The 15185-nt window shown below is 50.2% G+C and overlaps 1 pseudogene; it reads left to right on the top strand.

Annotated features, from left to right (window-relative positions):
* The first annotated feature begins 577 nt into the window (after window positions 1–577).
* Window positions 578–15185, top strand: part of LOC119334184 — a 16468-nt pseudogene continuing 1860 nt past the window's right edge.

The following is a 15185-nucleotide window of genomic DNA, read 5'->3' as shown; positions in this document are numbered from 1 at the left end:
CGTGCCATGGCACACTACTAGATAGATTGTATGGCTCCGTTGGTGACTTTCTGATCACGGGTTTCATTTGAAAAACCCCAACGCCATTCATCTTGCGTCAAATCCGGTCTTTCATGCAAGAGTTTCATTTTTGGCCGCTACTACGTTCGTCGAAAACTTCTTGATGGCACCATCATCTCATTACCTTATTTTTTCCCTTCGACTTCGGCTATGACCAATGCCCCACCTAGCTGAATAGGCGTAACAAAGCTACCTGAAAAAGGCAAGGTGCACCTTAGATTGAAATCGACAAATTGCGTTTTGCCAGATGGATTCTTTAGAAAGATTCCTGGATAAAGTTCAGTAGAATATTTAGTTAGAATCTAAATAAAGGCGCATACGTGGGCGGGCAGGGGGCCCCACTACTTCTTCATTCAGGGGGGGCTAGCCTCATGACTTCCCACTGGGCGAGGGGTGCACCTAACCCACCTACTCACTCATCAATTACGGTGTTCAGCTGACTTGCACAGAAAGACCCCTATTGTTTATTAATTTGGCGCCCCATCTTTTGATTGACTGTTGTAAACTAATCTTTTCAATGTTCAATTCTACTCTATGTTATTTCTGTGAATGCTATTTCGATCTAAGTGGTCCTATTCTCTGTCCCGTGTTAGGAAGCATTACTCCTCTTTTCATTCCAAATTCTTCAATAAGACCGATGCGATTGATTTGTCTGTGTGTTTCTCTTATTACTTTTTTGTATCCCCCTATTCCTCAGATACAATTCGATCCTTCTACGGCCAAATCTCAATTTGTGGAAAGCCTTCGATGGCTTCCTTATGAAAACATCCATTTGTATATGGGTATAGACGGTGTTTCATTATTCTTCGTGATATTGACCACATTTCTGATCCCTATTTGCATTTCAGTGGGTTGGTCGGGTATGTGAAGTTTTGGGAAAGAGTATATTACAGCATTTCTAATTCGTGAATTTCTAATGATCGTCGTGTCCTGCATGCTGGATCCTCTACTATTCTATGTTCTTTCCGAAAGCGTGCCAATCCCTATGTTGTGCGGAGCTGAGCATCTTCTATTCGCTGGGATCAAGCTTTTCCTCTGCAGGGGCCTTGTGCAGTAAACCCCCTACGGGCGGTCCCCCGTCGTCGTAAAGTAGTAAAGGTCCCCGCGAAGCTTTCGGGAAGAGGGGTAGTCTTGTGCGTGAGCATAGCATTTCTGGTCGAACCACCGAACCACACATCTTTTTTTGGTGCGAGGGTACTCCAAGTAGTGGGTACCTCGTAGGACCTCGACCCGCCTACTCAGGTCTTGTATGGATATGCAGGAAGGGGTGCTCCTAGGTTTGTGTAGGGGGTGTGTTTGTTCGCGAGAATGAATTCCTCGTCAAGTCAGGGGGGTGTGGACACACGGTAACGGCTACAAGGGATAAAAAATAAAGGAAACTGTACCTGACCAGGGATGGACGTAAACTCGTAAGCTACCGAGGGTAGGGATAATCGTCCAGGTCTTATTAAGAAAAAGCCGCCCCACCACTACAGGCAGGTTAGTTCCTCTGCCGTTGCCGGAGAGTTCTTGGCGAAGAGACCTTAGGATAAGTTGCTAAAACAAACGGAGGGGAGGATCGACCCGTTTAGTAGAATTCCGAAGAAAGATTGTTGGCAGCAGGTGGAGACATTTCTTTGGCCCCCTTCCAAATAAATGTTGGTAGGGTAGAGCTCGGCAGAGGGTTCGAGAATAGGGTAGGGTTTTTACGGTCAGGTCCCCTACCACTAGTCCGGCTAGCCTTCTTTCGGGCAGGAAGCAGGCCTAAACGACGGGCGGGCATCTCCCGCTACGCAAGCAGCATTGTTCGCCACCACCCGAGAAGCAAAAGATTCGAGAGTCAAGGCGGAAAAGACAAGCAGTGGTCTAATGACAAGGGCCGACGACGGAAGCTCGTGACGGAGCCGTATGATGCGGAAGTCTCACGTAGGGTTCCCTGAGAAGGGAGTGGCTACCCACTGGAGCTTCGACCAACTACCACCGGTCAATTCCGCTTTGGGGCCATCCCTGACTCTACCATCATTATAGGGGTATGGGGTTCGAGACAAAGAAAGATCAAGGCAGCATATCAGTTTTTCCTATATAATTTACTTGGATCCGTTGTTATGCTATTAGCTATTCTGTTGATTCTTCTCCAAACAGGAACCACCGATTAACAAATTTTATTAACCACTGAATTTAGTGAGCGGCGCCAAATCCTTCTATGGATTGCTTTTTTCGCCTCTTTTGCCGTCAAAGTGGCTATGGTACCAGTTCATATTTGGTTACCCAAAGCCCACGTAGAGGCACCTACGGCTGGATCCGTCATCTTGGCTGGAATTCTTTTAAAATTGGGAACCTACGGCTTTTTAAGATTTTCCATACCCATGTTTCCCGAGGCGACACTTTGTTTCACTCCTTTCATTTATACTCTAAGCGCGATTGCTATAATATATTCTTCCTTGACCACTTTAAGACAGATTGATCTTAAGAAGATCATTGCCTACTCCTCAGTAGCACATATGAATTTGGTGACTATTGGTATGTTTAGTCGGGCGGCGGCCGTTAGGTCACCTATTGTGAGTTATGGACACACAAGTAAGGCCAAAACATGTGTGCCGGGCGTGCGACCCATCAACCTACTAGCAATAAGGGAGAAAACTTAGCATGTCGCAACAAAAGCGTCGATTCGAGGCGTCAGCAAAACACCGCCGTTTGTTCCTAAAACAAAACCCCTTAGCACCCCGGGACGGTAGTGGGGGACGGCCCTACGCAGACAGCAGCAGCACTGGCTCTACGAAGTCCGAATCGAATCTTTCGGTTGGCTTTCCCGTGAATAAGAATTGTTGGGCGCGGCGAAGCGAGCGCTTCTAGCTGTTTCGCTTGCTTCTTTCTTATTGTGGCGGCTATTATGGTGTGGCTGAAATGAACGAAAAGCGAGATGATTCAAATTGATTGATAGATGGCCTGATTTGTTCTGATAGATCGAAAGATTTTCTATCAATAATAAGGGTTGACCTCTTTCTATCTATTGATGATACAAGATATCTATCTATTCTGGATCCATCAGAAAGAAATCGATATGTATCTTATTTTTCTACATCGTATGTAGAGCGCCCAAGCGTTTAGCCAGCTCAGTTCTATTATCCATCGGTCCAATGCACTGGCTCATCTCATGGAGGGAAAAAGCAAATGTAGTTAGTTGTCTTGTTGTTGTTCGCCGCCTCGACACATTCCCCGGCATCATCCCACATAGAAAGAAAGAGCGTGGAGCCCCGGCCTGACCTGTAAGTCCGCTAACGTAAAGCGAGGAGTTGAGCCTGAACTGGCGAACCGAAGTCACTTTCGTAACCATACTTCCTACAGCTAACACGTGTCCAGTCCAGCGGGAACGCGAATCCCCCGCTGGCCATCGGGGACCTAGTGGTAAGGCCATGATCCACAGGGGAAGGGATCACTCATTCTTCTATTGGGGATAGGTGCACGAACGACAACTCCAAACGTCAGACATCCGCCGCCTATACCTACCGCTTAGGTGGCACCAGCGAGATCCAGCTAAGGTAAGGAACTTCGTGTCGCGGCTGCTCCACTCCGCTGCGGTCTTTTGAACTGAACTTCGTTGCCTTCCCGCACGCGAAATGAATGGGCGCTGTGTCGTCGGTAAGTTTTGGGGCGGGGGGCAGAGAGAGACCAGAAGAATGATTCATTTGGATCGACGACCCATTTCGCGAATCAATAGAATATCTCTCTATCCATATCTATTATATCTTTATATGACGGGCCATTAAAAAAAGAAGTATTTTTTTATGGCATGCGGGATGATCGCGCCTAGTAGCCACAAATCAGCTGCGCTCAATATGCGGGATTTCCGTTGGATAAGATCTTTCGCTTTGACGAATTTGGACCTAGCAAAAAGGCCTCTAAGCCTTCGCACAAACAAGCAAAGTAGAAGCAAGACAAGGAAGCGGAGCTGTCGTAGAAGCAGTAGCTTCCCCTGACAATATACAATACAACAGTAGCGACCATGAATAAAAAAGCCCCATGTTTAACGAGTTCGCTGCTTTTCCCAGGCCGGAGAAGGGCAACTACTTATTGATTGATCGCCTTTCTTTGATATGTGTTCAATTTAGTACAATACAAACTACAACTAGATCAAAGCGGAAGGGCCACTCACTATAGAAGCTATAACTAGAAAAGCCCTAGCCAATAGTTTAGTAGTCGGCCAAACCCCCATGCTCACGACATGTTCTTGATATTGATTGAATTGGAGGGAGTCAGAGACTACCATGGAATCCTTCCATAGTCACCCCGGTGACCTTTGTCACCAAAGCGTCACGACAGTTTCCAAGACCCCTCATATAATCTCCAGTGGGGATCAGTCGGAGCACGTAGGAATGCCGACCACTACACAAGCCGCTGGCGGAGAAAGCTCGAAGAGCTTCCCTTCATTCGCTTCGCGGGAGTCGCACATAGCACATAGCTGGAAGTCAGAGGGCCCGTACTACCTGCCTAACCCTTCGCTCCGAGGGATCGTAGAACAGAAAGCGCCTTCGAAACAACTCGGCAGAAGGGAAGGGGCCTATGTATTTGCATGACCCCTACAGATTTGACCCTACCTACACCCGGAGCCAATCCCCTAGCGATCCTGCCACCACGCCGCAGAACAGGAGCTCATGTGGAACCTTGGATTTCTGGCATAATAGCGGTGGAAGGTATCAAAATATTACAGCCGCATAACCATAACATAGTATATACGCTAAGGTCGGCCAAAATATGGACACCCGAGGGGCCCGGCGCGCACAATCCTATCCTACCCGAGCCCGTCATTGCATGCACTTTGGACAGCCGTCCGTAGCATCATAAGGACCACCTCCCTTTCGAGGTACCCAAATGGAACGGTCTTTATTTGTGTTGTTGGTTGGTCTTTCTCAACGTGGTCTATAGCACGAAAAACCATTCTTTACAAGATAGGGCCGTTCACATGAAAGAAAATACAAAATCCATTCTTCATGGTTGGGCGCATTTCTCCAAATCCTCCAGGATCACAAGTGGAACGCTAAGCAAGGGTGGGGAGGCTGCGAGCTCCGCGTCGAACGGAAAGAAGCAAGCAGGGGGTGTTGCCGTAGCGCGCGGAAGAGCAAGCATAGGCAACCAAACTAAATAAGGCTACAAAAGTAGCTAGCTAGCGTTTTTAAGCTGGTTGCCTTTTCTAGCGCGCGTACTCTTCTGTGGAGTTGCACGGAACGAGCCTTATCTTCCCTCCAACGACTAGCTCCCTTTTCTTGTTCCGGTCACCCTTCTCTTGCCGTGGAAGGACTTTTGCCTGTGGTGTGGTCCAACCTGTGGGCGGAGTCGCCCTCATCCCCCCATTGCTCAGTGCTCCCTGCAGCTTCGCTGGGCTTTACCCGCTTGGGCGCGGGCTTCTATAAGAGAATGAAAAGATCTCTTTTTACAATAAAACGCGAACCGCACGGAGCCCACCCTTTTTCGTTTTCTGCCGCCACTGGGTGGCCGCAGGGGAAACACAGCCCGGCCGCCTCTCGGGAAAGGGGGTGAGGGAGTCCTGGACTAGGGGGTGTCCGGATAGCCGAACTATCATCATTGGCCGGACTCCAAGACTATGAAGATACAAGATTGAAGACTTCGTCCCGTGTCCGGATGGGACTTTCCTTGGCGTGGAAGGCAAGCTTGGCAATACGGATATGTAGATCTCCTACCATTGTAACCGACTCTGTGTAACCCTAGCCCTCTCCGTTGTCTATATAAACCGGAGGGTTTTAGTCCATAGGACGAACAACAATCATACCATAGGCTAGCTTCTAGGGTTTAGCCTCCTTGATCTCGTGGTAGATCCACTCTTGTACTACCCATATCATCAATATCAATCAAGCAGGAGTAGGGTTTTACCTCCATCGAGAGGGCCCGAACCTGGGTAAAAACATCGTGTCCCTTGTCTCCTGTTACCATCCGCCTAGACGCACAGTTCGGGACCCCCTACCCGAGATCTGCCGGTTTTGACACCAACATTGGTGCTTTCATTGAGAGTTCCTCTGTGTTGTCACCTATAGGCCCGATGGCTCCTTCGATCATCAACAAGAACGCGGTCCAGGGTGAGACTTTTCTCCCCGGACAGATCTTCGTATTCGGCGGCTTTGCACTGCGGGCCAATTTGCTTGGCCATCTGGAGCAGATCGAAAGCTACGCCCGTGACCATCATGTCTGATTTGGAAGTTTGAACTTCACGGCCGACATCCGCGGGGACTTGATCTTCGACAGATTCGAGCCACGGCCGTGCGCGCCGCACTGACACGATGGGCATGATCTAGCTCTGCTGCCGGACAATGCCTTGGAGGCCGCACGAGAGTCCGCTCCGGCCCTTTACTTGGAGCTGACTGCGCCGATCGAGGATGGGTGGCTAGACACCACCTCGGGGGCTGCTACCTCTACGGCGATGGAGCCGAATACCGACCCTGTCCCTTGTGAAGCTCGTGACTCTGAGGTGCCGGACTCCTCACCGGACTCCAAACCTCCAGCGCCCCTACCAATCAAATCCGATCGGGCGCCGATCATGGAGTTCACCGGTGCGGACATCTTTTAGCACTCGCCTTCTGGCGACATCCTGAATTCGCTAAACTATCTCTCGTTATCAGGAGAGCCCTGGCCAGACTACGGTCAGGACAGTTGGGATGCGGACGTCGAAGAAATTCGAAGCCCACCCACCACCCACGTTGTAGCCACTGTCGACGACCTAACAGACATGCTAGACTTCGACTCCGAAGACATCGACGGTATGGACGACGATACCGGAGACGACCAAGAACCAGCGCCCACAGAGCACTGGAAAGCCACATCAACTCACGACGTATACATGGTGGATACACAAAAAGGAAGCGATAACGAGGAACAACGGGACGCGGCGGAGGATAATTCCCCTGAAAATAAGCCAAAACGGCGACGCAAGCGCTGTCCGAAGTCCCGCCTCGATAACAACAGCACCCACACAGACCCAGCCGTAGAGCAGGGCGAACCAATGGATGACGAACATGCCACCAAGCAACCGTCCGAACAGGATGAATTGGACGAGCAACCCATCCCTGGCGAAAACAACAATCTAGACGATCTCATGCCGGACACATCACCGGAGCATAAAAACCTCCACAAAACGCTCGTCGCCACTGCAAGAAGTTTGAAGAAGCAGAAGCAGAAGCTCAAAACAGCGGAGGACATACTCAGAATGAGATGGAGCAAAGTACTCAAGACCGCAGATAAATACGGCGATAGTCACCAAGCAAAGAGCTACCCGAAGCGCAGGCTACTTCCCAAATTTGACGAGGAGGCCGTAGAGCCCCCACAGTCAAAAAACAAAGAGGATGCCTGGTCGGATAGACGACCAAATGGCAAGCAAGGAGCGGCAAGCGGCACCGCACACAAGTCGGCACACGATCCATATAAGGATCCTCACAAAAAGGATGGCCTAGTCAGGTCCATCTATGGGCCAAGAAAGAAGGATCCAGGGAGCAACACAACACGTCGAGTGTTCGAAAATAACGGTACACCTAAATACAGGGGTGCCGCACACCCCCTATGTTTCACCGATGAGGTACTGGATCAGGAATTTCCAGCAGGATTCAAGCCCGTAAACATAGAGGCATACCATGGAACAACAGACCCCGGAGTCTGGATTGAGGATTACATCCTACACAAACATATGGCTAGAGGAGATGATCTCCATGCCATAAAATACCTACCCCTCAAGCTCAAAGGGCCAGCCCGGCATTGGCTCAAAAGCCTCCCAGAGAATACCATCGGAAGTTGGGAAGAGCTCGAGGATGCGTTCCGAGCAAATTTTCAGGGGACTTATGTCCGCCCTCCGGATGCAGACGATTTAAGTCACATAACTCAACAGCCCGGAGAGTCAGCACGCAAATTCTGGAACAGGTTCCTCACCAAAAAGAACCAAATAGTCGACTGTCTGGACGCCGAAGCCTTAGCAGCTTTTAAACATAACGTCTGAGACGAATGGCTTGCCAGACACCTCGGCCAGGAAAAGCCAAGGACAATGGCCGCGCTAACAAGCCTCATGACCCGCTTTTGCGTGGGAGAAGATAGCTGGCTGGCAAGATGCAGCACCAGCGACCCGAGTACATCCGAGATCAGGGATGGAAATGGGAAACCACGACGCAGAAAAGGTCAGCGCCGGACTAAGGAAAATGGCCCAAAGAGCACGGCGGTCAATGCCGGGTTCAAAAGCTCTCGGCCGAACAACAAAACACTGCCTCTTAAGGACAACAGTGACGAGCTATCCAACCAAAACAAAATCTTGGACAGGATATGTCAAGTCCACAATACCCCCGGGAAGCCTGCAAACCATACCCACAGAGATTGTTGGGTCTTCAAGCAGTCTGGCCGACTTAACGCCGAACACAAGGGGCTCGACACACCAAGCGAGGACGATGACGAACCCCACAAGCAGAGCGCCGGAAAATAGAAGACTTTCCCACAAGAAGTCAAAACAGTGAACTCACTTCAAGTGATAATTAGAAAAAATAGTGCGGCACTTACTAAAATACGCGCCGCACGGTCCACCCCAGCGGAGTCCCGAAATTGGATGTCAAAACCAATTACTTTCGACCATCAGGATTACTCCAGAAGTATTCAAAACGCAGGATGGACTGCTTTGATATTGGATCCTATAATCGACGAACTACAATTTACACAAGTCCTAATGGACGGCGGCAGCGATATAAACCTGCTATACTAGGACACAATCCGCAGAATGGGGATAGACCCTACCAAAATTCGCCATAGCAATACTTCCTTTAAAGGAGTAACGCCAGGCCCTTATACCAATTGTACAGGCTCTTTACTACTAGAAGTAGTGTTCGGTTCATCCGACAACTTCCGTCGCGAAAAGCTAATCTTCCATATCGCCCCATTTAAAAGTAGCCATCAAGCACTATTGGGACGTGAAGCTTTCGCTCGCTTTAACGCAATACCGCATTACGCGTCTCTTACACTTAAAATGCCCGGACCACACGGTATCATCTCATTAAAAGGTAACTTCGAGTGTTCCTCGACCGCGGAAGAACGTGAGACTGCCTTGACAGCCACATACTAATCCGGCTTTGCTGATCAAAGCTCCTAAAACAGGTCATTCACACCCCGGACACGGTTAGACGAGTCCGGTATGAATAAACAAGGGGCTTACTAGCTGCATACCCCTTCACAAGGGGCTGCACGCATGAACAATGAGAGCCAATAAAGCTCAATTTTATCTTTTAAATCATACTCTGTTTTAAATACATCTTTCGCACGATATTTTTCCAAACTAAGTTCCTCTCTTTTTACAGATGAACTACGTGCTACACCCGTCCAGGATACAGCACAGCGGAGACACAGGCGCAGACGTGCAGCAGGGACCCGTTACAAGGATTCTTTTCAGATTAAGACCCTGCGTAAACCTTTTTTTACTGTCTCTTGTTGATACACATCCCCCGGTTTCTTATCATAACCGAGGAGGAGGCTGGCGTTTTGGCATCGGCCGCGTTAGAAGTTTTCGCGCGTACCTGGACACTAGGGGCTTAGGGCATTGTTCTGCCCGTTATCATAAAGACCGAATACCTTAGGGAGTGTTCGGCGTCTCGAGTTAGGCCTTATATGCATCAGCTCCGAATCATGTCTTTGGTCAAATGTTGGATTTGCCCGGCTCCTGTATTTTGCTGCCTTATGTTCCGCTCTATCGACTAATGCGGCACCAGGAGAACTACTGCGATTGCGCCCCGGTTCGGCTAGGCGAGCGCCTCAGTAGAGAAAGCCGAAAACTGACTATCATGATATAGCGAGAGACTGGTCAACCACTCGATCGACCACCGGAATGTTTAGAATTCCTCCGCTTTGACGAAGGACCGTTTCCCGGTCAGGCACACACGCGCCCCGAGTTCGGAGAGCGCGGTGCCCCCAGGGGCTATATAGTAGCCCCACCATCGAACTTCTATGGCTAAATGAAAGTGATAAAGCATTATAGTCCGGTTGCCTAGTTTGCTACACTATCACCTCCTTCACAGGACCAAGACGTTGGATTAAGTGTGAAAATGTGCTTTTTTGCAAACACCCCCGCACTATGTGCGTGGGGGCTGAAGCCGAAGACTGCCATCTTTCAGGTTATATATATATATATATATATATATATACATTAACGGCCGCACAAGAGATATTTCAATACTTGAACACACAAGTATAAAAAGCCCTTATATTATAAATATGGTTTTACAAATAATACATGTCATCTGAACATAACGCTTGTTGAGCACTGCGACTCTAATAAACGAGCGCCCGGCAGGACTTCCTCAAAATAGTGCTTGGCTGGTAATCGGCTTCTGTCCGAAACTCGGGATGCAACGTTGGTGGCATCCATCTCTGCCCAGCATGTTTTGACACGGGCGAGAGCCATCCATGCACCCTCTATGCATGCCGACCGATTCATCGACTTGATATGCGGTACCGCATCAAGGAACTGTTGCACCAAGCCAAAGTAACTCTTCGGCTTGGGCCTGTCCGGCCACAGATGAGCCACGACATCCTTCATAGCAAGTCCGGACAGCCTGTTCAGCTCAGCCCACTCAGCCAACCGATCGGCTAACGGAAGTGGACGCTCTGGACTATGGAATTGAGACCAAAAAAGCTCTTCCATTTCGTGATCCTTTTGGCTTCGGAAGTGCACGACCGCTTCCGCCGCACTCACCGCCAAATTCAGATAAGCATCCTCCGCACCCCACAACTGGCTCAACTGAGCATACTTCGGGTCCGTGAACTTCCTACGCAGCAGAAAGGGCTTTCCAGCTGCGATATCCCCGGCCTGACGCAGCTCCTCCTTTATGGCCCTCATCGCAGAGCGAGCATCTTTGGCTTCGGCAGTGGCCTTCTTTAGGTCCTCTCGCTCCGCTCGGCGTTCTCTTTCGAGAAACTCATAACGGTCGGTAGCATCCTTCAGTTTCACAGCCGTTTCGGCCATCTCCTCTGTGCTTCGGCAGTGAGCAGCCTTTTCGGCTTTTAGCTCTTCGGCCGCCCTCGAGGCAGCCACATCGCTTTTTCTGGCTTGCTCCTTGGCTCGGGCAAGCTCCGCCCGAAGCTCCTCCATAGCAGCGGCGCCATCTGCATCAAGCATACATACCGTAAGGCGTGGGCATCAGCTCCCTTACCAGGTGACTGCGGAGAAGCCACCTACCTTGTGACAAGTTGTTTATTGACCAGCGTGATGTCCGCATCCGCAACGTCGAGTTGCCGCTTCAGTTCGGCAACTCTATCAGTCCGGCTGGCCACCAAACGCTCCGCCCCCTAAATAGGAACGACGACATCTTAACACTGAGATTATGATCCTCGGCATGCCATCATTTCTGACAACGCACCAAGTCTCAGGGGCTACTATCTATACAGGGCACACTCTATGTGCAAAACTGTCAAAAGGTATGTCATTTTTACGTACCTCAAACCCCGCTAGTGAACTTCTAACGGCTTCATGCAACCCACTCTCAGCGGATGAAATCCTTTCAATCATCGTAATCATTAATGTACGGTGATCTTCTGAGATAGACGCCCTCTCGAGCAGATCCTTCAGCTCCTCCGGCCGTACACCAGTTGGTGCCGAACTCTCCGGCCCCGCCGGACTCGGGGAGACCCTCAGCGATGACACCTCAGGGTCGTCTGCCCCGCCTGACGGCGCGGCAGATGGAGGCGTCTCGCTCTCCATCATCTCCGGACGAAGATCCCCCGAAGACGAGCTCTGCTGAGAAGGGCTGAGATCCGAACTACAAGGTAAGAACTTCGGTTATCCTCAGAAAGAAAAACAGGGATGTCCCTCATTACGAAACTCCCCTTTTCTACTTACGGCTCGCTGGAGGGCTGATTCCCTAGGGGAAATAGTGCAGCCGGGGCTTCTCCTGGCGCAGGACCCTCCAGTGAAGATTTCTTCCCCCGCTTTGAGGCCTTGGCCTCGGGATCTTCGGAAGCGGTCCTCTTCTCCCCCTGGAGGGAGGGATTCCCGATCCCCCCTTTCTTGAGAGCCTCCTTAGCAGAGGCGGTAGTTTTCCTGTCTTCCCCTTCGCCCTCTTCTGAAGGCGCAACCTCCAGCATCTTGACTAACACGGGATCCGACGTGGTCTCCGGGAGGGGGGCCGGACACCGTATCAGTTTTGCTTGTGCTATCCACTCCTGTTCAAGGGATAGCTGGTTAAAAGGCAAGACCATGATAAATAAATGATTGGTATGTCCGGACACAGGACTACTTACTTGAGTATCCGGGCGATTGCAGCTTAGGCCGGTGTCCTCGGTCAAGACCGGACACATCTCTTGTGATCCGAAGAAAAGTTTATACATCTCCACAGGTGTCGTACCCATGAAGTGTTGAAGAGCTCGCGGTCCCTCCGGATTTAATTCCCACAGACGGAGGGGGCGACGTTTGCAGGGTAGAAGGCGCCGAATCAGCATAACCTACGTCACTACGACCAGATTGATCTCCCTCTCTTGGAGGTCTCGAATCCGGCCCTACAATATTGGTACGTCCTTGGACGACCCCCAGTCAAGCCCTTTGTTGACCCATGACGCCAGCCGTTGTGGAGGGCCCGAGCGAAAGGCGGGTGGCGGCACCTGCCTGCTGCCCCTGGGAGCGGTGATATAGAACCACTCATGTTGCCACAAGCCGAGCTCCTCTTGAAAAAAGCCCTCAGGCCATGGAGCATCGGCTCTCTTACTTATAACTGCCCCTCCGCACTCTGCCTGTCGCCCCCCGATCATCTTCGGCTCCACGTTGAAAGCCTTGAGCCATAAACCGAAGTGAGGGGTAGTGCGGAGGAAGGTTTCGCAGACAACAATGAACGATGAGATGTGGATGATGGACTCCGGAGCCAAGTCATGGAATTCCAGCCCGTAATAAAACATGAGCCCCTCAAGAAGGGGTCCATCGGGAAGCCTAAGCCCCGACGGAAGTGAGACACGAACGCGACGCTCTCACCAGGCTCGGGAGTGGGAATAACTTGTCCTTGGGCAGGCAACCTATGCGAAATCTCGTAGGTTAGGTACCTGGCGTCTCTCAGCTTTAGCACGTCTTCTTCCGTGACGGAAGAAGGCATCCACCAGCCCTGTAGGTCGGAGCCGGACATTGTCGAAGGTCGAAAGCGCCCGAATTTGGAGCCTTGGGTGTTGGAACTCGGGGCAAGGGGCGGATTCGATTAAGGATCGAAGGAAAGGGACGGGCCTTGGTCTCATTATAAAGGGGGAGAATACCAAGAGCCATCCCCGTGACCGTTTGGAACCCGCCTTCGATGGAGGGGGCGGGGCAACGGGCGCGGTTGGGTTACCCACGTCCGTATTAATGAGAATCTTGGAATAAGGGGACACGATCTCTGCTTCGACAAGACGTGCCAAGGAAACCGCTTCGCTAAACACACTGAGGTGGAATAATAAAAACGATTCGAGTAAAGGCTTGGTTGTGGTGTGACGTTACGCCATTAAATACGTCAGGAGATTGAACGTGTGTAAATATTACTCTCTCTATGGTGGTATGTGGAATTTATTTTGCAGAGCCGGACACTATCCTGGTGTTCACAATCTTCTATGAATTATTCGAAGGAGGAACCCGCCTTGATATGCCGAAGACAATATGCGCGCCAGACTCATCGTCATTGAAGCCTGGTTCAGGGGCTACTGAGGGAGTCCTGGACTAGGGGGTGTCCGGATAGCCGAACTATCATCATTGGCCGGACTCCAAGACTATGAAGATACAAGATTGAAGACTTCGTCCCGTGTCTGGATGGGACTTTCCTTGGCGTGGAAGGCAAGCTTGGCAATACGGATATGTAGATCTCCTACCATTGTAACCGACTCTGTGTAACCCTAGCCCTCTCCGGTGTCTATATAAACCGGAGGGTTTTAGTCCATAGGACGAACAACAATCATACCATAGGCTAGCTTCTAGGGTTTAGCCTCCTTGATCCCGTGGTAGATCCACTCTTGTACTACCATATCATCAATATAAATCAAGCAGGAGTAGGGTTTTACCTCCATCGAGAGGGCCCGAACCTCGGTAAAAACATCATGTCCCTTGTCTCCTATTACCATCCGCCTAGACGCACAGTTCAGGACCCCCTACCCGAGATCCGCCGGTTTTGACACCGACAGGGGGGGTGGGCCTACCTATCCCGAGGGAGCAGCTGAGAGGTTCCATATGCCGAGCTGAAGGGCAGAACTTCAGTGCGTGATCATAGTATGTCACCTCGTCTCGTCCTCGCAGCATCGATGAGTACCTATGCACTATGTTCTGGTTCACTGATAAGGAAGATAGAGTTGGGGTGGGGGTCTATGATGTGATACTATAGTATGCGTCGGGGAGAAAGACACGCAACTCAAAACAGAAGCAGGAAGCGTGTTGTCAAAAATGTTGGAGGTTACCAGATCTCTGAGACTACCATCGATCCGACAGAGCAGAACGACCAGAAAAAAAGTGGAGTTAGAAAGCCGTATGATAGGTGGTAACTATCCTGTACGGTTCGGGGGGTAAGCGGCGTACTCTGGGGGAATATTAGGCTCTATCGAACATACAAGGAATTGGAGGTAGCATTTTACTTATGTTAATTCATGGACTGGTTTCTTCAGCCCTTTTTCTATGTGTTGGTGTTCTATATGAACGACATAAGACTCGACTTGTTAGATATTATGGAGGTTTGGTGAGCACCATGCCGAATTTCTCTACCATTTTCTTATTTTTCACTTTAGCCAATATGAGTTTACCCGGCACTAGCAGCTTTATCGGGGAATTTCTAATCTTAGTAGGAGCTTTCAAAGAAATAGCTTAGTAGCCACATTAGCTGCGCTTGGGATGATTTTAGGCGCGGCGTATTCCCTGTGGCTATATAATCGTGTGGTTTCTGGAAATTTAAAACCCGATTTCCTCTATAAATTCTCCGATCTAAATGGCAGAGAAGTTTCCATATTTCTACCTTCTCTTGTTGGAGGGGCGACCGTCCGTTGAACTACCAAAAAAGGGTAAACCAATGTGATCATGACATTGTAGGTGCTTGCGATGGGATGGATGCAACTTACCTCATAAGTAATGGGTGGCATAGCCCGTAGCAGAAGTCCCCTTTTTTTATCCATTTCTTTATTACCCCAGAGGG

This window comes from Triticum dicoccoides, chromosome 7A, assembly GCF_002162155.2.
Source record: "Triticum dicoccoides isolate Atlit2015 ecotype Zavitan chromosome 7A, WEW_v2.0, whole genome shotgun sequence".
NCBI classification, from domain to species: domain Eukaryota; kingdom Viridiplantae; phylum Streptophyta; class Magnoliopsida; order Poales; family Poaceae; genus Triticum; species Triticum dicoccoides.
The sequence above is the reverse complement of the archived record's forward strand: the minus strand, read 5'-3'. Positions and strand labels throughout refer to the sequence as shown.